This window comes from Lampris incognitus, chromosome 8 (assembly GCF_029633865.1).
Source record: "Lampris incognitus isolate fLamInc1 chromosome 8, fLamInc1.hap2, whole genome shotgun sequence".
NCBI lineage: Eukaryota > Metazoa > Chordata > Actinopteri > Lampriformes > Lampridae > Lampris > Lampris incognitus.
Window position 1 is genome coordinate 36,397,667 of NC_079218.1, and position 27,028 is coordinate 36,424,694.

The 27,028-nt window shown below is 43.8% G+C and overlaps 1 non-coding gene across 1 annotated transcript; it reads left to right on the forward strand.

Moving 5' to 3' along the window:
• The first annotated feature begins 2,446 nt into the window (after positions 1 to 2,446).
• trnas-gcu (transfer RNA serine (anticodon GCU)) lies at positions 2,447 to 2,528 on the forward strand. The gene has a single exon. It is a non-coding gene; the product is annotated as a tRNA-Ser (tRNA).
• The last annotated feature ends 24,500 nt before the right edge of the window (positions 2,529 to 27,028 follow it).

A 27,028-nucleotide genomic window follows, 5' to 3' on the forward strand; every position in this document is an offset into this window, starting at 1 on the left:
CAATTGCAAGGGGCCATAGCAATGTTTGATTTTTCCTCACAAAATTCTTTTGCACATAACACCGAAGAAGTGAGGAGTGGATGGGTAGGTAAATGAGTTAATAAGTAATTGGATAAGTAGATAAGTGGATCGCTAGATGTATATGTAGATGGATAGACTGACTGATGGATGGAAGGATGGGCTGGCAACATTATACACTGCTCCCTTGTAGCTATCACTGTTACCCTTATCACATGTGCCCAGCTCAGTGTGCATCACCGGTCCTTATCGATCGCCTCCATACGGGAAACATGCATTAATTTATCTCTCCGCCAGACTGGTAGGACCAATTATATCTGCAGGTTCATCTGTGACCAAAGGTCACAACACAAAGGTCAACATCATCATCAGTGTTTTTCAAAGCTGCTCATCTGTCGGCCTGTGCCTTAAGCCTGTGCTTTGATGGCGTTGTCAGCAGACAACACTATCATTAAATACTGAGAACATAAGCTGACAGCCACTTTGATGGCACCCTTAAGCACATCCTGAAGTTGTGTTACGATTGTTGGAGACTTTTTCAATGACGAAGATGAGGGTCAAGTTAATTAAATGAAGGATGAGCGTATTAATCCGATGGGGACGATCATTGCAATCGTAAGACCCCTGCTGATCTATTGTACGTTGCCGGGGAGTTGATCTGTCTCTTCCTTTTCAGACAACGTGCTGCCCTGAATGAAATCTCCATATATCTGCTTCGGCAGCTGCATCTCCCAAAAAAAAGTAGAGTTAAATCTTGTTCAGAAGAAGTTCAGCTGGATTTAAATCTTATATGGAAATGAAGAATGGGTTTCCAGCTCTCCTCTGGTCCAGCACTAACAGGAATAGATGGAGAAACTGCTGCACAACTTTGTCCTTCAAGCTAGTTTCTGAACAGATTTGAATTCATTAAAACAAAAGTACGTGTGAGGAGTTGTTACGCCTCCTTATTGCGTGCGTGCCTTGCTGGCCTTTATTAAATGCTGCCCATTTCTCTCTGTGCCGGCTCTGCTCATTATTTGCCTTGCCTAACTCTGCCCTCGTTTTTCACAGCCACACTCTGAAATAAGATTTGCATTTCCGATGTTGGCGCTAATAAGCCATGGCAAGACTTTAATAAAGACAATGGACCTGAGTGACTTTGTATTCCCTCTGGGCGACAGAGTCATTGCCTTTCAACTGATGAGTTTCATCATGAATGCAGTGTCAGTATCATCAAGACATACTCTTATTGTATGTTGAGATTTTTTTTCTGGATTCCCCCGCCCCTTTTCCCCCCAGTTGTATCCGACCAATTACCCCACCCTTCCAGGCTGTCCCGGTTGCTGCTGCACCCCCTCTGCCGAGCCAGGGAGGGCTGCAGACCACCACATGCCTCCTCTGATACATGTGGAGTCGCCAGCCGCTTCTTTTCACCTGACAGTGAGGAGTTTCACCAGGGGGATGTAGCGCGTGGGAGGATCACGCTATTCCCCCCAGTTCCCCCTCCCCCCTGAACAGGCACCCTGACTGACCAGAGGAGGCGCTAGTGCAGCAACCAGGACACATACCCACACCCGGCTTCCCACCCGCAGACACAGCCAATTGTCTTGGGATGCCCGACCAAGCCGGAGGTAACACGGGGATTCGAACCGGCGATCCCCGTGTTGGTAGGCAACGGAATAGACGGCTACGCTACCTGGACGCCTTGTGGAGATTATTAAAGCCAAATGAGAGACAGAGTTGTCCGATACTATGGAAAGAGCCAACACATGGATGGCACTAACACGTTAGAGCAGCACACTGTGTTGTGATGCACAGAAACCTAAAAAAGCGCACCCTTTCCATAATTTAGCCAGTGGGAAATGAAATGCATAGAGCTTTATGAAATGTTCTGCACTTAACCGTCTTATACATATATTTACAAATTAATACAATAATATTTGGAGAGTGTGAAACTCCATTATCATTAATATATTATTATCTTATTATTTAGGTTTATTAATTGCGCAGTAGAGCATTAGAGAGGGACAGGACATTATAAGTAGTAACAGCCTCCTGCTGCTTTTCGAACATATAATGTTTGTTGGATTCTCTACTGAGAAATTTTTGTTGAATTTTTCTGGTTTTGTTTTTATTATTTGTTGTTGTTTTTATGCGTGGTCATTTTTTTCTTTTATTTTGCATGTTCGAAATGAACTACATCATTCATCATCATTCATTCATCCATCAAAGCTGAGCTACACCCCCACCCCCACCCATACACATCCATCCAGGAGGTAATTGTACTTACAATTACTTACATTACTTACTACATTTACTTACTTTGATAATTTACTACTTAAATATTACTTACTACATTTATAGTAAGTACGTTTCCTGGCTGTACCAGGTCCATCTACCTCAAGCATGTGTAAGTAACCTGCTAACATCTATTTGAATATCTCTTACAGACGAGGTAGCCGAAGTGGTTAAGGCGGTGGACTGCTACTCCATTGTGCTCTGCACGCTGGGTTCGAATCCCATCCTCGTCGGTAAATTTTGGGTGGCACGGTGGCCCAGTGGTAAGCGCTGTCGCCTCACAGCAAGAGAGTCCTGGGTTCGAACCCCGGGTTCGTCCAACCTTGAGGGTCATCCTCTGTGTGGCGTTTGAATATTCTCTCGTGTGTGCGGTGGATTTTCTCCGGGTGCTCCAGTTTCCCCCACCTTCACATGCATGTTAGGGTTAATACTCCTGTCTGTGTCCCTGAGCAAGGCGTGGCAAGACAAACCGGAGTTGGTCCCCGGGCGCAGCATGAAGGAAGCAGCCCACTGCTCCTAGCTACACAGATCGCAGCTAGGATGGTTAATTTGCAGTAGCTGGATTTCATCAAGGGGATTAATAAAGGAAACTTAATTTAATTGCACCTTATCACCTCTTATTTCGCCTGTATATAGTCAGTCCTCGTGTGTGTGAATATGTGTGTGTGTGTGTGTATATACACACACACACACACACACACACATATATATATATATATATATATATATATATATATATATATATATATATATATATATATATATATGAAGATTGTTGTGCTGTAGTGTTGTTATTCTATGTTAAATAGATACTTGCACCACAATCCGAATTTTCCTGTTAATCGATGTAAGGAGTGTGGATGTGATCGATAAGACAAATGGTAGCCCTAAAATCACATTTATGGCCAGAAGAGAGATATCGGCGGCCGAGTAACTGATTTCCGGTTGGCGAAAATGTGGCAACTTGCTGCGTCACGAATCACCATTAGCATAGAGGGCATGTCCGTAGCGGGACGCTATAAAATCGGAGACGCACCCTTTCCTCCCCCGCCCCGCCCCGCCCCGCTCCCTTGCTAGTTCGAGTTAAAGTTGGTTTTGCTGAGACTTTATTGTTGATCTATCTATCTATCTATCTATCTATCTATCTATCTATCTATCTATCTATCTATCTATCTATCTATCTATCTATCTATCTATCTATCTATCTGTCACCAGCGAATTTCTCGTTTTTCTACGGCAAGCGACAAGCGGTTTAGCCCACCCAGCCACACCCACCCGACCACCCTGAATTTCAGTAGCCAATAGCTATGAAATCATGAAACCACACCTACCCTTCGGTTGTAATTCAAACCACCCGTGTTAAAAATGTGCTCAGAAACAGCATGAAAGTATCTCTTTAAGTGCCCTGGGAGAGCCACAAAACCCGAGTCAAATTCCATGTAGTGCAAACCTACATGGCCAGTAAACATGATTCTGGTTCTGATTCTGATTCTGGATTACATGTACCACAAGTAATCCAGCGCTCAAAGTGGTCACAATATTATTGAACTAAACTGTCAAATAATGAGACCTCAGCACTCTAGATCACTCCAAACATTCTGCAATTCATTTTTAATTTTCTCCAAAAAAAAAAAAAGTTATAAATATCAAAAAGTCAGCAAATCTCACCACCAAGTTGTAAGTACGGTATGTGCTCCTCTGCCTCCTCACCGGAGGCCAACCTGCCCCCGAAATTTCAGAGGAACCCATCCATCTATTTCTGAGCTATCTTGCTGGCGGACCGACAAACACGTATAAGCTCCTTAGTGGAGGTGAAATAACACAGCTCAATAGCTCAAACGTCTCGTTGCCATACGTTCCAGTAAGTACGAGAGGCAAACATCCGTGATGACATAACCACGTCACGGTCCAGGGGGAAGCGAATTAGGACGACGCTGTCACATGCTTTGTTTTCCAAAAATCAAAGCGTTAGAACAGACGAAAACAATACAGAGATGTAAACCGTAATTAAAATGCGGCGTCAGGACCATGAAAAGCCAGTCTTTATCGCGGCAGGCTGTGACAGAGATCTGACACCTTGTTTGTTCTCCCCGCATTATAATTAGACTTGCCACTGTTGAGAAGCCAAATGCAACAAAGTGCAAGCTTTCATGCCCACAGCTGTCGTTCTCATTTTATTCAAATTGATTGATTCCCCAAATTGCAAACCTTTCAGAATAGACGCCGCCACCACCCCCGCGCCCTCCCTGAAGGGTGCAGAGATTCAACATCAAGGTCTCGTTGCTTAGTGCTTAGTGTGTGTAACAGGGTGAATATGCAGCTGCAAATGCATAGTGCTATATGGCAGTGTTGGCAGGCTTCTTGCGCGCCACCATGGTGGCTGTTGGCAGCTGTCTCTCCTCATGTTCCTGTTCCAGGTGACGAGGTCCCCCCCCTCATATCGTATCAGTTTTCTGCCTCACTAATTAGACACCAGTCTTCTGGCCCATCCCGCTCAGTGTGGGGCGAGGGACCCTCGCCGAACAACAGATGAGCCCCAGAGATAAAAACAAAGCCACATCATTTATTCAAACACCTAGCCCCGAAGAGATGGGAATGAATGTGGCGTGTGTGTGTGTGCGCGCGTGTGTGTGTGGGTTTGTTTGCAGTCAGTGTGTTTTCACAGGGTGTAGCGCTGGTCCATGTTCAAGATTCTTCTGTGCACCCATGAGTGTGTGTGTGTTTGTGTGTGCGTGTGTGTGTATCATCCCCAACATTGTGGAATGGATGTCTCCAGAATAAGGGCCTCAAAGCCAGCGGGCTGAGCCAGAGGAAAAGGCATCCGCCTCCATGTTTATATGATCGTACCAGGGGTACGCAGATATCATGACTGCATTATCCTGTTACCGAGAGAGAGAGCCGCACACTCGGACAGCCCTCCCTCCTTACTGACTGAGAAAAGCGGTGATAGAGGAGAAACGGAGAACGATACAAGTGAGTGTGTGTGTGTTAGAAGGAGTGGTGATAGAGGGAAGACAGAATGATAGAAGTGTGTGTGGGTGTGGGTGTGTGCATGTGTGTTTGTGTGTGTGTGTTTGTATGTGTGTATGTGTGGCGTGTGTGTTTGTGTAGCGTGTGTGTATGTGTATGTGTTTATGTTAGAAGGAGTGGTGATAGAGGGGAGACAATAATAGAAGTGTGTGTGTGTGTGTGTGTGTGTGTGTGTGTGTGTGTGTGTGTGTGTGTGTGTGTGTGCACGTATGCATGTGCACATATGTGTACGTGTGTGAGGGGGAGAGTCAGACAGACAGACAGAGAAAGAGAGACAGAAAGACAGACACAGAGAGACAGACAGACACAGAGAGACAGACAGACAGAGAGAGAGAGAGAGAGAGAGAGAGAGACAGACAGACAGACAGAGAGAAAGAGACAGACAGACAGACAGAGAGAGAGAGAGAGAGAGAGAGAGAGAGAGAGAGAGAGAGAGAGAGAGAGAGAGAGAGAGAGAGAGAGAGAGAGAGAGAGAGAGAGAGAGAGAGAGAGAGATCCAACATCTCTTGAATGCCGAGCCGTATCAGGCCCATTCAGCGATGGAAAATGAGGGCTCAGCTTAGTACCTGTACAGATACAAAGTTGGGAGTTCAGGCCTCTCCACCAAAGGCCAATTAGCTGGATTTGGATTGGAGGCCATTTGAGATAAGAGGCGGCGTGCCTGCAGGTGACGTCCTTGGTACAGCGAACACAGTCAATCTTTCTCGCACGCTGCAAAAAACGAGTTCCATTTGTTTAAACCCTTTTCAAAAGTCAATCCCCATCCCTCCCTCAACGTCTAGTTCTCATCCAATTACCATATTTCTATTTAAAAAAAATCTCCGGGATTTTATTTAAATAGTGGGTTTTCTGTTCATTATATGGTCAGTCTGCTTTCAGAATTGTTTCTTTGTCTGTCTCACCTCCCACCTCAATCTCGGGGTCACAAAATGAGTATTTCCATACAAATTAAAGTTTGACAGAAGTGCCTTAAAACAAAATGGTGCTGTGGTTGATTTAGTCTGTGTGTGTGTGTGTGTGTGTGTGTGTGTGTGTGTAGAGGGGTGGGGGTTGGTCATGTCTCAGAAGAACTGGTGCTAATGGTGAGGGGAGGGCAACACGTCTTTGGTATTCCAGACAATTCATCGGTGACGCAGGAAGCCGGCATCCATTACAGCCTCCTGCATCATAATTGCCTCCTGTTGACTGGGCATGTCACTCAGCCTCCCGAATGCAGCACACTGGGAGTGCTAGCGTTATTCAGATAGTGTTTCATGCAAGCAAGAACAAATCGTACTTTTTTTGCTGTAGTGTAAAGTAACAAAGTAAAAATACTTTGTTGATATATTTACGCATGTTTTTGGCATAGCTGTATGTTACTTCAGTCTTTAAATTTTTTGACAAATTACTTTTACTTCATATTTTCCACATAAAATATCTGCACCAATACAATTTTTGTAACACCTTGTTTGCTTGTTATAGTGTGTGTGTGTGTGTGTGTGTGTGTGTGTGTGTGTGTGTGTGTGTGTGTGTGTGTGTGTGTGCGCACGTATGCATTTAGAAAATTGGTTGTGTCCAGGGAAAGAAATCACGTGATTAATTCAATCAATGAACTGATTTTGCAAACAGGCAGCAGTCTAAGCAGTCCATTGTTTAGGTGAATGGAAATTGAAAACACACCGTAGCAGAGGAAGTCAAATGGCCTGAGACAAGGGCCTTCTGTAGCATTAACAGGAATAACTAGCTAACGAACATCAAATGTGCAAGGTGCTGTATTCAGCAGTTCTCTGCAAAACCAGCAGACTTTCTTTTTCCATGGAAAACTGGGAGTCGTGCTGCCGTACCATGGAAAACTGCAGGAGTTGACATCTGAGCAGCGTTTTATGACGTCACAACTCATCGAGTCGATGCTCGAGTTTGCTGATGTTTTATATTGGTTGGCCTTAAGGAATAATCTTGTGTTATTAGCTAATTTAGATAGACTGGTACACGTGAAACATAACATGACAGATTAATGCAGGTGCTGACCGGCACGCAAGGTTGAGTTTCACTGATGTGTGACATAATAAGTGACAGAGCAGAGCTCTTCCAAGCTTTGCCCAGGCATATGCAAGAGTGACAGCCATGACAGCACTAGTATTGTGATGGCAGTGTGTGTGTGTGTGTGTGTGTGTAATGCTGAAAATCTCTTGCCTACACTGTATTAACAAATTAAGAATCGCATGCTATGCAAGACTCATTCACTCACATGGCTAAGTGAAAGTGTGTCCAAAACTGGCCTGGGAATAATGTGAGTCAGCTGAGGAAGCATGGGGAGTATGGCAACACACCACCAAGTGACCATCTTTGGACAATGTGGCGACATTCAGAAAACGTTTCATATCACATATATGAGTCAGTTTCTTTGAGAGGTGGGTGCCTTGGTTGAGGTGAGCACATGCACTCCATAGAGGTGCAGACAAAAGTGTTGATCTGGCAAATGGTATTGTCACAATCAGGAGTGTTGCGACTGGTGAAATCAGAAGGCAGTATCCTTGCACCAGTCACATGCAAAATGGAGACTTGAAACTTGCTGGCTGTAGACAGAAAAGCTGAGAACTCTCCTCTGCATAGATTGTCAAAGGCTTGAACGCAAGGCTTGCTGTCTGTTAACACACAGGCTTTCTTTGAGGACTGGATTATGTATGGGCTAAAGTGCTTCAGTGCAGCAGCAATACATAGGGCCTCTACCTTGTATGGTAACCAAATTGACTGGTTTTTGTGAGGTTTAGCACTAAAATAGCCTGCAATCTCCACTGAATCTTAATGAGTGATATAAAGTGTGGCTGCTAGACCTGACTGCACCATCAGTGACAATCCAGAACTGGTCTTCTGAGTGAGGCAATGTGATTGAGTGGTTAGTGGCCAGGGCTTTCCATGCATTATTGAAGGCAAACAGAAGTTCATCTAACCATGTGATTACATAGTTGACTCATGACCAGCAATGATGTCATCCAGTGGGGCCAGGATGGATGCACAGCCGTTAATCCCATGAGCAAGCACCTTGTATTTTCGCCAAAGAATGATCGAAGGCTAGCCACGTTCTTGGGAGGGGAGCATACAGCTAATGCAGTAACACGGTGGAGACTGGCCAGGATGATGCCACAACCAGCCCAGGATGTTTGTTTTTTGAGAAGCAACAACAGTCTTAGCAGCCGATAAGTTGAGTCCACAAGGTTGTAGTGTTGACAACACTTCCTTCCAGATACTAACCAGATCTTCCACAGTACTTGCCCTGCAGTACAAGTCATCCGCGACCTTGGCCACGTTACCCTGTTCCAGGAGTTTCCCCAAAGACCTGGCATGTTAGCTCCTCTAAGGCAGTCTCTGAACCAGGCATGCCCATGGTACATCGAGCATATACAGGAACAACCTTGAACTGTGTTACAACCCCGCAGTATTTCATTGAGTCTTTGGATAATAGTATATGGTAGAACACCTTGGTGAGGTCAGTTTGCAACAATGTATTTCCATAGGGCCATCAGCCTCATGGTGGAGTTGACATTCGACATGAGAGAAGGCTGGGCCTCACTATACCTGTCCATGTCTACGAAGGTAGTGGCGATAATCTACAGTGTGACTCACAAGAGAATGACTTAGCTGGACTCCCACAAATCAAGAGCGTGAATTCTTTAGACGCTGCCTCCACGCCAGCATTTAGGTGAGGATACTCACAAAGCAACTGACATGATCTGGTAAGTGCACAGATGATTTATTGAACAAAATGTCAAGGTAACAGAGAGGGAAAAAAAAGGGGTTACCCTGGAAGTACAAAATACAATCCTGGCACAGCAGCAAAAAAGTTCCCACCATTTTGAAAATGGCCTCCTCGAACCAAAGCTAACACAATCTAATGTATCACAAACTACGTCAGACTATATCACGACATTGCTCTACTGTAATATTGATTGTAGAGTTGGTAGATGACCTGTCCAACAGAAGCATCACCACATTGTCATTACCTTTTAATCATTTTTCCCGTTTGACTAGGAACGTGTTTGGCGCTGCACAAGTGTTCGTCCTACATGGTCATAAATCTCAGCAGCAGTGCATAAAGTGTCTCCAGCCATAGTAAGGATGCCAGTCGGTTTTATGTAACCCTGAAAACATGATCCAGATGGAAAAAATAATGATTTGTTTAATGCAGGAAAACTCACAGATTTCAGCTTTGACATGTTTATGCAAGTAATTTTCTTATGGATGACTTTGACTTTTGCCAAAGTTATTTTCTACTAAAATATAGTATCTTTACTTTCACTTGGGTGTAGGATTTGAGTACTCCTTCCATCTCTGCTGTTGCACCAGAGCTTGCTGCCAGACAACTTTCATTATTCTCCCACAGCCTGATCTTCACATCTCGCATCTCACCCTGTCACCTCCTCCATCTTACATGCAACCAAGTTGGGAAACGTCTGTACTAAACAAAATATCATGTTGGTGTTTTTGCCGAGAACAACCGAACAGACCGAGCCAGAGATCAGAAGAGCTCACTGAACACACTGAGATTTTATGATAATGATGACCGTGATCAATTTTTCAGTCCATAGGAGAAATATGTATATTGTATATTTCCCGGCAGATGCAAAATGAATAAGAATGGGACAGGATCAGATAAGACACGGCACAACACACACGCAGTGACAGAAAAAGTAATGAGTGTGACTGTGAAATATTAATGCCAGGGACATTTACAAGGCTGCAACACTAGCACAACCGCTGTATTTACTCATATCCTCGGCATCACTTTGTCAGTATCTCCATACATGACAAAGGGACATAAAATGGTTGGACCACTGAGGATGACACGATGAAAGAAAAAGAAAGAGAGAGCAAGCGTGTTCCTGTGCGCTCCCATTTTAGCTGAAACTTTCATGAGAGAGACCTTACTGGAAGCTGCTTGTTCTACTTTTTATTGTGACAACAAAATGTTTGCCTTGATCCAGCCCCTGTTTCCTTTCACCTCTCCCACGAGCAAGAGCGGGTTTTATTCTGGGGGAACAGCAGCCGGACTCCATGGCTGTTTCCTTTCTTTGAAGAATTTTTCTTTTCAAATTTTACACACATAATATTGTAATTTTGTCTCTTTGTTTATCCCACTGAGATGCATATAGATGGGTTTGTTTAACCAGAGGGCAAAGAGCACTGCGGCAGCCAGGTTCACAGGGATTTCATTGTCATCAAGTAGTTTTAATGTGCGTGTTGATGCTGGGTGGATCTGAATGGAAATAGCAAGAAAAAAAATCCCACATTAAAGGAAAAAAGGTTTTCACAACCCCTTGAGGTGGGATAATGTTGAGTTAAAAAGGTTAAAGGATGAAGAGTGATGGAAATGGATTGGTTTTTTGTTATTTCTCCAATGTCAGGTGATCCTGGTCAACCATTACAGATCCTCTAGTACATTTGCGTTTAGTTCCTGGCCTCCTTATTTATACCAGGGATTTTATACACATCATCATTTTTCTTTTTAATGTTGATTTTGAGATACTTTATTAATCCTCATGGGGAAATTATGCTCTGATTTAACCCATCCTAGCTGTGTAGGAGGGAGCAGTGGGCAGCTGCCGTGAAGCCCCCGGGGGCCAACTCCAGTTCGTCTTGCTATGCCTCGGTCAGGGGCACAGACAGGAGTATTAACCCTAACATGCATGTCTTTTTGAGGGTGGGGGAAACTGGAGCACCCGGAGAAAACCTACCGCAGACATGCAAACTCCGCACAGACGACGACCTGTGATGACCCCCAAGGTTGGACAACCCCGGGGTTCGAACCAAGGATCTCTTGCTGTGAGGTGACAGCACTAACCCCTGTGCCACCATGCCGCCCAGTTTATGTATTTGTTGGGGAGAGCAGGCCTCGTTTGTCATGGGTTTTTTTTTTCAGATCGATTTTTTTGCTTGACACTGTTCCCCATATGCCTTTTTTACCACTTATAACCTATTTTGTAATTGATTGTTTGTTGCTGGTACAGCCTAATTTAGGCAGTTGGTTGTCTTATTGTGGTCTGTATATATTTCTGGTGATTGGCACTAGCTTTTAGAGAAGTAGACATTTTGCCTATTTAGGTGGTGTAGCTTTCTATACCAGACCCAGACGAAGGCTGGGTGTTTAAACATTACTGCATTGACAACTCAAGTGAGCAATTCCTTCTTTTCTTCAACAGTTGTTTTCCCACAGTCTGCACCTGTGTTAAATTCGGTGGGCATTATTCCCAGCACTTGCCCGTTGTCTTCTCAAAGGGTTTTCTTGAGGTCTACAGACACACGTGACACCCTGGAGACAGACAGATTGTTGGTTCTCTCGAAACTCAGCCAGTTTGCTTTGCATTTTTTCGTTTTGCCGCTTTCAAAGCTCGGTTTAACTTCAGCCAATATTTGGATGGTTTTGTTAAGGTCTTTTTTAAAGCACACTAGAAAAATGTTTTTGGAAGCAGCTGGGCACGGTGGTTAGAGTGACAGACCTGGCTAGGAAGGAGCTGTTGAAGTGCCATTGAGCAAGTCGCTGAGTGGGTGCTGTTCTGCAGTATGCTCCGATCACCCAAGAAGATATTTGGGGGGGAAAAAAACAACAAAGTTACGGGTTTGTATCTGTCATTCCAAAGCTTGTCGGATTAATTTACATCTTTCACAAAGTCTCATTTTTCCATTAAATCCAAAGTTTTTATTCACATCCACGTTTTATTTTGAGGAGCAGCTTAAAGGTGCACTATGTACATTTGTGCCTTATAAATCAAATGTTTGACTTTAAGAGACACATTGTTAATTATAACACCTGCAAACATGGTAATGGTGCCTTTTATGTATTACCCTAGCAGATAGTATATATAAAACAATCTGCATTAGCATAATAAAATTACAGTTGCAGTTTGTTTGTCTGTGATTTCTTTCATATTTTCCATCTTCCTCATATTGAGAAACAGTCCTACACTGGAGCCTGCCTGTCCTCATATTAATTTTGATTTCATTTATCTGATTGTGAGTTTGTTATGGAATTCTAATAAGGCCAATGCCGGCTAAATAATTTACCTGTGTGTTTACCCAGCCTCCCCTGCTTTTTTGTGGAGAATCCCATTCCCTTCCCTTTCTTAATTATATTTAAGTAGCTCGAGGGTTGTGCATTATGGATTGAGGTTAGGCTTTCATGTCTGGGCCTTGTACTTACTACCGGTTTCCCTCAAATCAAGCCTAGCTATACTGCTCTAGGGAAGCAGCACGTACTCTAGGTTCTCAGGTTCTAGTGCACAAGCAGACTGGCACAGGAGATCTCCGAATGAGGATTAATCCCCAGAGAACACAATGTCAAGTTTTGATAATATTTGTAAATCTGATGCAGGACATGAGAGCTGTAATATAACCGTCTGTTAGACTTGTCTGTCTGAATTTAGACACATCGATTAATAGATGTTTGACGCGCCAGCTATTAATGAGAAGTTATGTGCAAAAGAGTTGTGTGTTTTTGTTTTTGTTTCTTTGTGAAACAGGGACTTGAGACAGAGACGCAGACAACCTTGAAGGCTGAGTGGGAGTACTTTTAAAAACAGACAGTTTGAAGGAAAAAGCCGATGGTGGCCCTTGAAATTGTTACCATAAATAAAACTGTGTGTGTCAAACCCGGTCTCTCTGTTCATCCAACTGTATTTTGACAAAGACTTTGACCCATCGGGGTAAAGTTGGCATCCCTGCTGTTTTAGCTGCAGTGCTGTGCTTGGCTAGACTTCAATAGAGTAACTAGCAGTGGTAATGGGCTGGAGAGCGGCTTGAGTCGTGGGGGACTTGAGATGACTCTAAGATTCAAGGTGACCTTCTCTGTCAACAAAGAAACAAACGGGGTTTCTGGGTGGCATGGCGATCTATTCCATTGCCTACCAACATGGGGATCGCCAGTTCGAATCCCCGTGTTACCACTGGCTTGGTTGGGCGTTCCTACAGACACAACTGGCCGTGTCTGTGGGTGGGAAGCCAGATGTGGGTATGTGTCCTGGTCGCTGCACTAGTGCCTCCTCTGGTCAGTCAGGGTGCCTGCTCGGGGGGCAGGGAGAACTGGGGGGAATAGCGTGATCCTCCCATGCGCTATATCCCCCTGGTGAAACTCCTCATTGTCAGGTGAAAAGAAGTGGCGGGCGGTGACTCCACATGTATCGGAAGAGGCATGTGGTAGTCTTCAGCCCTCCCCGAATCGGCAGAAGGGGTGGAGCAATGACTGGGATGGCTCAGAAAAGTGGGGTAATTGGCCGGATACATCCATCGATTATCCAAATTGCTTATCCTGCTCCCAGGGTCGCGGAGATGCTGGTGCCTATCCCAGCAGTCATTGGGCAGCAGGCAGGGAGACACCCTGGGCAGGCCTTGAGTCCATAACAGGGCTGACACTTTCACACCTAGGGACAATTTACTACGGCCAGTTCACCTGACCTACATGTCTTTGGACTGTGGGAGGAAACCGGAGCACCCGGAGGAAACCCACGCAGACATGGGGAAATTCAAGCTCCACACAGAGGACGACCCGGGACAACCCCCAAGATTGGACTACCCCAGGGCTCGAACCCCGGACTTTCTTGCTGTGAGGTGAACGTGCTAACCACTGCGCCACCGTGCCACCCTGGCCGGATACAACTGGGAAGAAAAAGGAGGGGGGGGGACCAAAGAAACAAATGACAAAGTATGCATCAGTGATGGTTTGATCCCGGGTTGATTGGACATCTGTGAGAATGAAAAGTTGGCTATAGCAGGCAGATGTGCAGCCAAAGTCGACTTGTATTGGCCAGTGTTTATGCCACGTCTGAACTTCTCATTACCCGAGTGAAATCCATCCAGCAGTTATCATTATAGAATTACAGATAAAGATTGGTTGTAGGTCTTATAACCACGATATATAAATGTTCTGAGCCAAGTTCATGTTGCAAAAAAAAGAAAAAGAAAAAGAAAAATTCATTTAACAAACACAATAAAAGTTAACTTTTGAAAATAAGAGCAAGGAAATCCAGCCAAACAAAACAAAATGAGAGAGACTCTCCTGGGCCAGCCACAAAGTGGGCCGTTAAAGTAAGGGCTCCCATTAAACTATGATTATAAACACATTTGCAGAGCTATTACCCCCAAAACGCCTTTTTCTTCACAGTGTAATACAGTGTTTAAAGAATAACAGCTACGAAATCAAGCTCCCAGAATGCATTGTTTTTCACAGTGTAGCTCATGTTCAGTGTGGAACAGTGTACAACTGAATGCATTTCTATCACAATTTTTTATAGCTTATTACTTTTTATTCTAAGGTAAATCAGCTTGTTTCAAGACTTGTTTTTTTCCCAAAATCGGCTGACACGATACTAAAACAATTGCATTAATCTTACTTTTATTAAGGACATACAACCTCTGTCAAATGACTTCACACCTCTGATAGAGATTTTAATACTCAACACTTGTTGCAATGGTTTCATATTCCCATCGTTCACCTGAAAGATGTGTGTGTGTGTATGTGTGTGTGTGTGTGTGTGTGTGTATGTGTGTGTGTGTGTGTGTGTGTGTGTGTGTGTGTGTGTGTGTGTGTGTTCCATTGATTCGGCTGTATAGATCAGGACAAATGAGGAGTGTGCGTAATCAGATGTTTCAGCCTTTCCTATTAAATGATAAGACGACCATCTGCTGACAGGCCCGCCTGCTAAGCGACTAACCAGTGACAAATATGACGCAGTCAGTCCAATTCCTCTCTTCTGCATTGTGCATCATCAGAGCCAGCCCAAGGGGTGAAGGTTATATGGGAAGAGTCTAACGGTGTGTGGTCTGAATCAATTCAATGCTCCTTTTTTTCTGTTTTGTGTTTTTTTTCTCAACACAATAAATGGAAGGGGTTTCTAATTCTCATCCACACTCCACCTGTTTTTCATCAATTCTGCCTGCAAGGTTTGATTTCAGATGCATGTGATCAGACTATGAATTTGTACCGAGGTTTTTCAAGGTGAGCCGACACAGTTTAAAGTTTATTGAGTTACACTGTTTATATGTGCGGAGTAATAATTTGGTCATAAACAGATAAATGCATTACTCCATCTTGAGAAACTGTCATGTATACACCTTTACTTACCTTTATTCAGGGAAATATCAAAATTAGAGTGAGCATAGCATGATACAAATATTGTTGTTCAATGTTGTGATTTATATGTCTTACTCTAGTGACTTTCAGCTTTTTGAAAATGTGCATGAAATGTCACCAGACAGTACATTTGACATGGTTTGAGCATTGCAAACATAGCTTTTAGCTGCCCTGCTGGCTTCATAATCATCATCATCATCATCATTGGTGGTCATTGGTGGCTCCTTCCTATCTCCAGGCCATGGTCAAGCCCTACACCCCCGCCCAACCACTTCGCTCTGCTGCCCTGGGACGCCTGGTTGCCCCGTCGCTCAGAGGCCCTTGCTGCCGATCGACCGGTCACGGCTCCTTTCTGTCCTGGCCCCACAGTGGTGGAATGAACTCCCCACTGATGTCAGGACAGCGGAGTCGCTGCCCATCTTTCAGCGCAGGTTGAAAACTCACCTCTTCAAGAACTACTACCCTGTTACTTGTTCTTAGCACTTATTGTATTCACTCATTTCAAAAAAAAAATCTCTTTCTTGCACTTTTACTTTAGCACTGGTTTTGCTTTTAGATGCGCTTATGACCTCTGATGACTAGCAGTTCTCCTGATTTCCTACGTTAAATGTACTTATTGCAAGTCGCTTTGGATAAAAACGTAAGCTAAATGACTGTAATGTAGTAGAATTAGTATTTCAAACTGTGGTGATATTTCAACTGAAAGGCAGGCCTCAAGTATTCTGATTCTGATTGATTCTGATTCAACTGTCTAGTACCAATAACAGGGGAATTTGTTTGCATGTATATGATGTCACTGTTAATGTTGTGACTGAACAATGCGTAAGTAATCCAGGGCTAGAAATGAAATTGAGGATTTCAACATAAGATTTAAGCCTTTTTCAAATTTCAAGCATGTAATTGAAGAGTGGAAGACATTTAAATGAGAATCACTGCATTTCCATTAGTTGGTTAAATGAAATTGAATGACCCACCCGTGTACAGGGCTACAACTTCAAAAACGTGAGAGGAAAACTGAGACGGATGGAGGATCAGGTAAACTTTGCCAATGAAGAATTCTAATATACCATCACCTTTTATTGCATATTGTCATAATCAGCTTATCAGCTTTTCCATCCCCAAATAATCACAAAAGCATTTTTACTACATTTAAAATTATGTTCTAAAATTTGCTGTCTTTCACTTTTTCCCTTGCAACTTCAAAATCTGCATTAAAAAATGACTATTGTCCCTTACTACATGAAAAGGATTACAAATGAACTCAGTCTTTCTTCTCCCCCTCATTTATACTAAGCATCCTCAAAAGTCTCTCCGAGAAGCAGTGGGCAGCGTGTGCAGAGGAGATGTCCACAGTTTAAGGTCAACAGGCCCGCTAGCCCATCAACCTCAATCACCTTTCACATTTGCATGTTAGCGATGGCTAGGATCGATCCCCTTCCCCACTCCCCCTCTTCGGGTTCTGGTCTTCGTTCAATCACAACCGTCTGATCTGAATCAGTTGTAATTTATTTGTCTAACAAGTGAAGGAGACACATACCAACCCGGCTTAATCAGTGTTGGAGGGAAAAGAGATGGGCAGCGATCGATCCGCCATTTCCCCATCATGAGCTCGCTTTCAGGGAAGGAGGGGAAACATCTGGGAAAAGATAGCCGTGGTAATTGTCCTTTGTTGTAAACACAATTCTCCTATCTTGTGAATGGAAAAACATTGGACACGTACTTGCAAGAAGTGAATTTCATAAAGATTATGTAGCAGGTTTTCCAAAAGGCAAATACTTGACTGTAAGAAATTGTTGATTGAAATTTTTGATTCCAAGTGCCCATGCCAATGAAATCTACCAAAGACTGTCGAAAACACCCATAATATTCGGCAGACTGTCAAAAGATAAAAAGTAAATAAAAGTTATGTCATAAGAAACTTTGTTTCATGGTTTATGTATTGCATTGATAGACATATTCTGGCTCTTATTTTTGAATGACATTTTTGATGATTGTTTTGCTTCCTGCACAACCAAATAGGAGCTGGAAATGTAAGGACCAGTGGAAGAAAGCAGTAGTTTATCACAGAAAGGTGGATCAGTTCATCTGGACACAACGTTTATTGAGAGAGAAACGTGCCATAACTCATCTAAGTGATCTGTTCGGTCCCAACTGACTGCAGGTACCCCAACCTTTATAAACAATACAGCTGCATAACGACCGAAACCAACGATCAGCTTCATATGCAAATATGGGCGTGACCATTAACTAGAATTACAATAGCAAGGAGTTGGGAATGTTTGCAATCACAACATTTTAAGATGGCGACAGATGTACTATTAGGTCCCCTTCCCTGTTTCAAGGATGAGTTTTTTCCCCCTCTTCACACAGAGTGGGGATTTATAAGAGTGGGGATACCTGCAGTCAGTTGAGACTGAAGAGGTCACTTAGATGAGTGATGAAACATTTCTGTCAATAAATGTTGTGTCCAGATGAACTGATTCAACTTTCTGGGATTGCCTTACCTGGATTATTGAGCATGCATCAAGACAAAGCATTAGTTTGTTTTATTACTTTTTTAATTATCAAAATAGTCATCATTACAATAATAATAATGGTGAATGGGGTATTTTTTTGTTTGTTTTTTTTTGGGGGGGGGGGCATGGAGCTGTCAGACTTGCTCCTGCTGCGTGGTACATCTGTCACAGGCATTAGAGGTGCGGGGGACAGTGGGAGGACCACATGTCTCGGTCCATGCGGCCGGATGGGGTGTCTACCCAGTTGTGGTGCAGGCGCCCTCACCCCTACGTCAGGCATGGATGGGCATGGGCATGGGTGGGTAGTCTCGGTGATGCGTCGGTCACGAGGCCTGGCTTCAGGCTGGTGGTCTGTGCTTGCCATCCGTGACCCCTGGTCCCACGCCTGCAGGTGCACCCTGTCCTTGCACCTGGGGGTTTGGTAGTGGGGGTGTGGACCCAGTTTGTGCTTTTGGGGACTGGTTTGTGCTCCTCAAGAGCATGCGGGGGTGTTCCTCTGCAGAAAAAAAGAAAAAAGGTAAATGTCTAATCAATACTGTAAGCAGTTCATGCCGACTGATACAAGTCATCATTATCTTGTATTATATTATGCAAGCATAATAGATCTGTTACCTTTCATTTTGATGTCACTGTTATTAGCGCTAGTTCATGGAACGACATGTTTCTTGGACTGAAATAGAAACAAGACAGAAATGTGACCACTAATAAACCTGCAACTTTTCCATTTTTCTCATCAAAGCGTTTGAAGTGAAGTTACTGGTTTCGTGGATTTATTCTCATCAGACTCATTGCTTTGCATGGAATTTAGCTCGGTGTTAAAGCACAGATGGAAACAGAAAAAAAGCCGGTGCCTCTGCACCTCCGGTGCTTGGGCCCTTAATGACCTTGCTGTGTCGCTGAAAAGCAGGTGCAATCCTAAGAATTAAATGGCATATAAATCGCAGTAAACCTCTCCAAAATCCTGGATGTGTTTTATTTCGCTTATTTTAGAGAATTCCCGAAGAAGGATTTGACAAAGTGCTTTTCTACCTCCGCCGTTTCCTTGGTTTTTATTTGCAGGCTCAGAGTACTCATGTGGATGCCTTCACCATCTGTCTCCTCTCAGGGCTGCAAGTCTGTCTACACATACACGTATATCCTCCTGTCAAACCTGCAGGCAGCAGGTTTGACAGGCTTCCCAGTTTATCCTCATTTGGCTTAAGTCTCATAATACAGTTTTTGACATCGCTAGAAAAGATGGTGTCATGCGGCTCAAAAGCACTATACTGACGTGACAGCTAATGATGTTACCTGTATTCTATGAGGGCCAATTCATAGCTCAGTTATGACGTACACAGACAGATGTCCGTGCACCAAAAAAAAAAATTCTGTCCACATTGTGTACCCTAAAAGTATACTGGTGTGCCACAAAATATGATTTGCACAGATTTTGAAGACTGGTACGCTTGGAGTATGAAGAGTAAAACACTGCCGACTGTCCATTTTCTCTGTATATCAAGAGTATGTGAGCATCTTATGATTTACTGGACTGGCAGTTTACTTTGTGTAAGTGGTGTAAGACTGTGATTGTGTCTGTTTACCAATAAAACTTTCTATTTTGTTGTATTCTATGAATTTTTTTTCTATGGCCAATTCGGCTCAGCTATTAGCAGATTTTTTTTGTTTTTTTGTTCTGTCAACATCAGCCGCTGCTTGTGCCCTGCATTACTTACATAAATCTGTGTCCCTGTGTCTTTGCATGCATGCAGCCAGACAAGGAATTAGGCCAAAGAGCTTCCGCCGAAATACACGGTTTTCATACGGCTCATTTTACTTCACTCAGATCGTGGCACTCCTCTTGCTTAATGCATACCTAGAGTACACAGAGAGAGAGAGAGAGAGAGAGAGAGAGAGAGAGAGAGAGAGAGAGAGAGAGAGAGAGAGTGTGTGTGTGTGTGTGTGTGTGTGTGTGTGTGTGTGTGTGTGTGTGTGTGTGTGTGTGTGTGTGTGTGCTTAAATGTTAGCTGGCATGCTTGGATGAAGTGATCGATGGCAGCACCTGCAAATAGAAGTCTGTGTTCCCGACAGAAAACCAATTAGATGAGAGCCTGGGGTATGCTACGAGCCATAAGGTTGCACGCAAGCCTCCAATAGGCCAAAAGGAGGGATGGTCTTAATTTGAAACACACACACACACACACACACACAGGCATGTCTAAGAAGAAAAAGAAAACACATGCACACAAATACACACACAATAGCACACATGCACCAGTCTCTTGCCAACCAAAAACATATCATCATTTCTAAGTGACATTATGAATGATTGAAGAGACGGACTCGGAGTCACACACTCTAGAGTCATTGTTATTATTTTATGATTTATCTATTAAATGATGTGTAAAGGTGACAGGAACAATTAAGAATGCAAATGATCCCTTGCCTCCAAGATAGTTTTAAACTAATAGAAGTCAGCAGAGAAGAAGAACGCTATCCATCTTTGTATCCTGTTTAGTTTTTATTATTATTATTATTGTTATATCTAGCTATTATTATATTATGTCTAGCTAGAGGACAGCTCAGGGTTCAGGCATCAAACAGCAGTTTAGTGCTGTGGCCTCAGTGCTATGAGCTACTGTTTATATTTGAACTTGGTGAAGGTGCAGGGCTGGGAGCTTTATGTCTCTATTTCACTGTGCATTAACTGTACGTGCCTGCAGCACCTTTACAAGAATCCATCTTGGTGCAAGAATGTCTCCTGTACATACTGTGTGTGTGTGTGTGTGTGTGTGTGTGTGTGTGTGTGTGTGTGTGTGTGTGTGTGTGTGTGTGTGTGTGTGTGTGTGGGCATGCATCTATCCCTTCACAGTCAGGGCATGTTGCATACACTACACTACTTGCTGTGATGTTCACGGATTATGTCACATTCATTCTCAGTGTAATCACATAGGCCTCCACCTCGCTCACAAAACATGGAGCTTCACTACTTCACTAAAGATAGTATGAAGTAATGGAGTATAAAATAGATATATAATAGTACAAATAAAATATTAATACAAGAGTAATATATAATATATAACAGTAATAATAAACATATAGTATATAAATAATATATATGAATATATATAAATATAAATCTATATAAAAAGTATATAAATATTACTATATATATTATACAATATTAAATGATATAATAATATAAAATAAATAAATATTTATGGGTATTTATTTATTTTATTCTTCATGGTATTTATTTCCCCTATTTTATTATTTAACTCCAAACCATGTGTATTCTGCTGTATTTTAACTTTTAGCTATCATGAATTGTTTTTATTGTTATCTGTTTTGTTTGCAAGCATTGTTTTACATCCTCACACCAATGTACACGAGGAAACCTCCTACATGGTCTTTCAAGGTAAAATAAAGGTTGAATGAATGAATGAAAGAATGAAAGAAACCCCTGTGAGTCCCAGCCTTCCATGCTTCATGCAGCCTACATGTAGATGATCAGTGATTGGGGCTGTCGTTGCACATATTAGCTTTAAGCTTTAAGAGATGTCCACTTAAATCTACCACAGCTCAACTGTAGACACACTTGCAAAGTACAGCTGCTCACAACTGCTCAAGCCCCCCTCCTGACTACTAGAGATAGGTTCATTTATGTGTGCATGTCATGGGGTCGTCCCCATCCCGTCTCTGAACGCCTGCACAGGGCATTTGTAGCGAGCAGGTAATGTAGTCAGGTGGTTGGTCACATCATTAGGGGACAGCTGCTCAGCGAGCACCGGAGGGGTACGGGAAGAGGGAACATATGGTCACGTGGCAAGATGTATAGAAGATGCAATCCTATTCTGCACTCTCAGTTTCTGTAGACACACTGTGAATAGGCTAGAGCTGATCTCTAACGATGATGCATGTTTGGGCGCTGCTGCAGGGGCAGCATTCACAGTCCGTCTCCAGAGGAAATCGTTCATAATCGTATCCAATCCAATTTTAGACTTCAGTGCACAATAATCTCACTTTTCATTCATTGGGTTCCTCAGCACAAGAGCACTGGTGCAAATCGGACTTTGTACCGTGCCAGAAGGCAGCCAAGCCCATGTGTGATATCAGTGGATGGGCTTCTGAGCAGTTTTGAAGGTTAAAGCGGTTGGCGATTGAAATGACCTGATTTAGACAAACAATATAACCTGGTAAATTCATTATTTGTTAAACACCACGGTCGCTCTGTAGAATACTGGGTCAAACTGTACAGATGAATTTCTGATGTATTTTGGGATTTGTGGGTGAAATCTGTAATACTATGTGTCTTGGTTGTGCGTCGTTCTTCGTGTTGCATCGCTTGTATTGTTTAGTCAAACATGGAAGACCCAGTTTAGGAGCTGTCAAGGATTATTAAAGGATAGGATCTTTTTTCTTTTTTTGGTGCCCAGATTTTTAGAGTTTAGCGTTATACAGACAAAAACTTCACTGGTGGGCGTCTGGGGGGCGTGGCGGTCTATTCCGTTGCCCAGCAACGCGGGGATCGCCGGTTGGAATCCCCGCGTTACCTCCGGCTTGGTCCGGCGTCCCTACAGACACAATTGGACATGTCTGCGGGTGGGGAGCCGGGTGTGGGTATAATTATAATAATAATAATAATAATAAATCAATCTTATATGGCACTTTTCTAATACTCAAAGTCGCTTTATGATAAACGGGGTGAAGCAAGACGACATAACACAGACATACAAGGGTGGATGGGAAGGGGGGGGCTACGAGAGGGGAAAGCGGCAGCCACACACGACGCCAGCAGTACTCTCCCACTTGGACAGATACAAAAGGGAAAGAAGTACGTGTCCTGGTCGCTGCACTAGCGCCTCCTCTGGTCGGCTGGGGTGCCTTTTCGGTGGGGAGGGGGAACTGGGGGGAATAGCGTGATCCTCCCACGCGCTACGTCCCCCTGGTGAAACTCCTCACTGACAGGTGACAAGAAGCGGCTGGCGACTCCACATGTACCAGAGGAGGCATGTGGGAGTCTGCAGCCCTCCCCGGATCAGCAGAGGGGGTGGAGCAGCGACCGGGACGGCTCGGAAGAGTGGGGTAAGTGGCCGGATACAGTTGGGGAGAAAAAGGGGGAAATATCCACACAAAAAAAACAAACAAAAAAAACCCCTAACTTCCGTGATTGCTTCAGTGTTGAGCAGTTTACCATTTTGCTGAATCTTTTCTCTGGGCTTCATCACAGTCCAGCTGGTCACTTAAACCTTCAAAAACAGTGTTATAACTCCTTACAAAAACATGGAGCAAAGCGGTACGCAACCCGTTACATTTAGGTCTGCATAATTCTAGACGGTACTTTTTGTGAAGTCTGGATTTTTTTTACATTTTTTTTTTGTTGAAAAGGTGAACCTATCCTTCAATGCCACTCCTTCTACCACTCCTACTACTGTTCCTACAGCGGATTATGTTTCTCTTTTTTTTCTAAACCTGCTCCCACATAATTGACTTTGCCCACTACTTTGCATGCATATTAATCTTGGAAGAGGGATCCCTCCTCTGATGCATATTAATCTTGGAGGAGGGATCCCTCCTCTGATGTATGCATATCAATCTCGGAGGAGGGATCCCTCCTCTGATGTATGCATATCAATCTCGGAGGAGGGATCCCGCCTCTGATATTGCTCCTGACATTTCTTCCCCCCTTTTCCCCGAGAAGACTTGTTTTTCGCCATGTGACTATAAAGCAGTTAGCTGAACATTAACATGTACTCCTTTTTACCTACTATCGATTGAACCTTCAGAGTGCCTGCCTTGCATCCTCCTCAGACTCTGCAGCCAAGAGGAGAGCGCACAGCGGCTAGCAGCAAATCACGGTAGCTCTCCGGCTACCCATGCTCGCTGCAGGCAGGGAGACAGATAACACTAACTCGCATGGATCTGCCGTTTCAGCTCTTTTGTTGGCTGATTACATGGAAGGCTTGTGACCACAGGCTGTTACATTGGAGAGGCCCAATGTCAGGTCTAACTTGAGGCCAGTCAGTGGCAGTACACCGCGTAGACGAAATCCCTGATATACCCCTGAGCGGGGCTAATCCCTGCTGTCGTATCGGATCTGAAGCGTGCTGAAGGCAACATACCTTTGAAGCAATGTGAATCAGCGCTTTGCCCAGAACATTGCCTCAACGTTGTCAGTTATCATTGACCATTGTCTTCCGGTATTTCACAAATGTAGCTGAACGGTGAATAGGATAGGAGCGCAGCGGAGTAAATCGTGTTCGAAGCCATGCACTGCCGGAAGTTTATAATTATATAACCCCCCCCCTTTTTCCCTCCCAATTGTATCCAGCCAATTACCCCACTCTCCCGAGTCGTTCCGATCTCTGCTCCACCCCCTCTGCGATCCGGGGGACGGCTGCAGACTACCATGTGCCTCCTCCGAAACATGTGGTAGTCGCAAACTGCTTATTTTCCCCTGACAGTGATGAGTTTCACCATGGGGACGTAGCGCGTGGGAGTATCACACCATCCCCCCCCAGTTCTCCTTCCCGAACAGGCGCCCCGACCAACCAGAGGAGGCGCTAGTGCAGTGACCAGGACACGTACCTACATCCGGCCAATTGCGTAAGTAAGGTCGCCTGACCAAGTCGGGGCGGGGTAACACGGGGATTCGAACCGGCGATTCCCGTGTTGGTAGGCAATGGAATAGACCGTCACGCTACCCGGACGCCCCTATTATCTTATTTTAATTTAATTTCCTATTGTAGCAAATTCGGGGGGGGGGGGCAACTAACTGCCGCGGCTGGGACGCGAACCCTTATCGCCCGCACCGCGGGAAACATCGCTAACCGCTCGACTAAAGGGTCCGACCCGTCGGCCAGCGGCCAACGTGTCTACTTATCCATGCACGTTACACTATGCACCTTTGGCCTATAGAACTAAACGTCATGCGATCAGTTCCCAAAGTGAAAGCTCATGGGGAGATGGGGAACAAATCAGCTTGACTTGCTGAACAGACGCAAGGAGGAGGTTTCAGTAAGGAGAGGCTCTCCGGGTCTGCTAAGAGCAGCGGCTGTCCGCGGCAGCCTGTAAAAGACACCAAGTGAAGAGTTACGGGCTGGAGGGTTGCGGAGGGGTGCAGCAGTGACGGTGATTCATTGGATGGCGCCGTATGAGATCTCTTCCAGGGGGCTTCCCCTTGTATTTGATTACGTCGCTCCCTGAGGTGCCCCGAACACGGTGCACAGGTGAAACAATAAGCAGCTGAAAAGGTAATGGTCTCTGAAAACGGTCGATAGACGCTCATCTCTTGCTGAAAGCGGAGGGCAGGGGAGAAGGGATGGTGGATGGGCTTGGTGGGGGAAATTGTCTCAATTCTACAATTCCCCCCAGAAGTGTGTTTGGAGAGTTTTATTTTGTACGGCACAGTGAGGCTAACATACAAGCAGCGGTATCACAGCAAAAATATTAAATCAACACATTGCAAGTATGGTTGGGCTAGATGATACAAACAATACAATAAAAGGACACAAATGGGTAAAGAGAGAAGGAAAAAAAAGATCTGATACTCATTGTTTAATATCGCCAATGTATAAGTTGAGTCCATCAAAAGGGGGGGGTTGCACTGCATTTATTATCATTTGTTTTACAATTATGGATCAACTGTGGGAAACAGATTTTCATTCATAACATATCAAGAAAATCGTAACACAACAGACAGATCAAGGTTTTAATTTCTGATCATCACCAGCTGAATTCCTGAAATCAGCAACCGAGTTCTGATATCAATAAGTGATATTTTAAATAGTTTAAATTTAATTTCTGATAAAAAATTCGCATTTTAACTAATTGATACAGCATTTTCCATCTTAACAATTAGTATTTGAACTTCTAGAATTTGTGAATATCAGAAACTATCATTTTAAAGGTTTAAATTGAACTTTTGATAAAGAATTTGCAATTTAAATGCTTCAAGTTACATTATAACGTTTTGATTCAATTTCCAGTGTTGGATATTGATATTCTAACTAGTGAAAACTGAATTTGTGACATCAACAGAATGAGACTACAACTTAAAATGGCTTCCCACATGTGGTGCAGTGTGTCTGCACTATACAACTTCTTGCTCTGATGGGTTCATGCATTTAATATTGCTCAAGGTGGCAAAAGCCCCTGAGTGAAATTCACCATCAGTGAAAGGGACTTTTTTTCCCCACTTGCAGAACTTGTCTGCTTTAACTGATATTGACATGATGATCAGATATCATGACTCAGACTTTTGGCCCAGACTTGGTTATAATTTTCACATTTGTGCTTAAGAGCCTTTACGACGAGGCCGTGGCGGACACAGCACAGTCAGACAGGACAGCCACCGACAGAAAGCATTTGCCTCGAGAAACAAAGAGGACACAAGGAGGCTTTACAAGAAGCAAATCCAATCGTCTAGCAAGTGCTCTCCGACTATCACGGAGCTCATGCTGGATGGGCCGGGGGGGGGGGTGTCAGCAAAGGAGATTGAACCTGTGAATTGAATTTTGGGGCAACTTGTTTTCCAGGATGGTCGGCTGTCGTGCAGCTTGCAGCAGTATTTCCGTGTCTTTGCTACAGGGCTCTTTCAGAGAGACACTTTGCTGACATTTCATACTATACTTTATGATCCAGCAAATTCAACATCAGTTTTTTTTATTACAGTCAACAATGTTCAAAGAAAGTGTGTTGAAAATTGAGTTATTTTTTGTTAGTCTCCTTTAATATCTGTGTCTCTGTTACCTTAAATTCTACCTTTCTGTTTTTTCTCGCCCCCCCTCCCTTCTTTCTCTCTCTCAGACTGCTATTTCCCTCTCATTTTGCTCCCCATACTAATGTACGTTCACAAACACACAGTTTCTTGGCATTGACTGCATCCAGGCCCAGATTAACACACTGTGGGGCCCTAGGCTGATCACACTGAAGTGCCCCCCTCCTTCCACTTTAAACATAAAAAGTGAAATTTAAAGACCATAGATTTACATGAATTTATAGCTGAAGGACAGGCTCAACACACAGACTACAGAAAAATGTAAGACCCAACCAAAAAAACCTTACACCATAGATTGGCATGTGCCTATAAATGCCATACTAGCCCTAATAC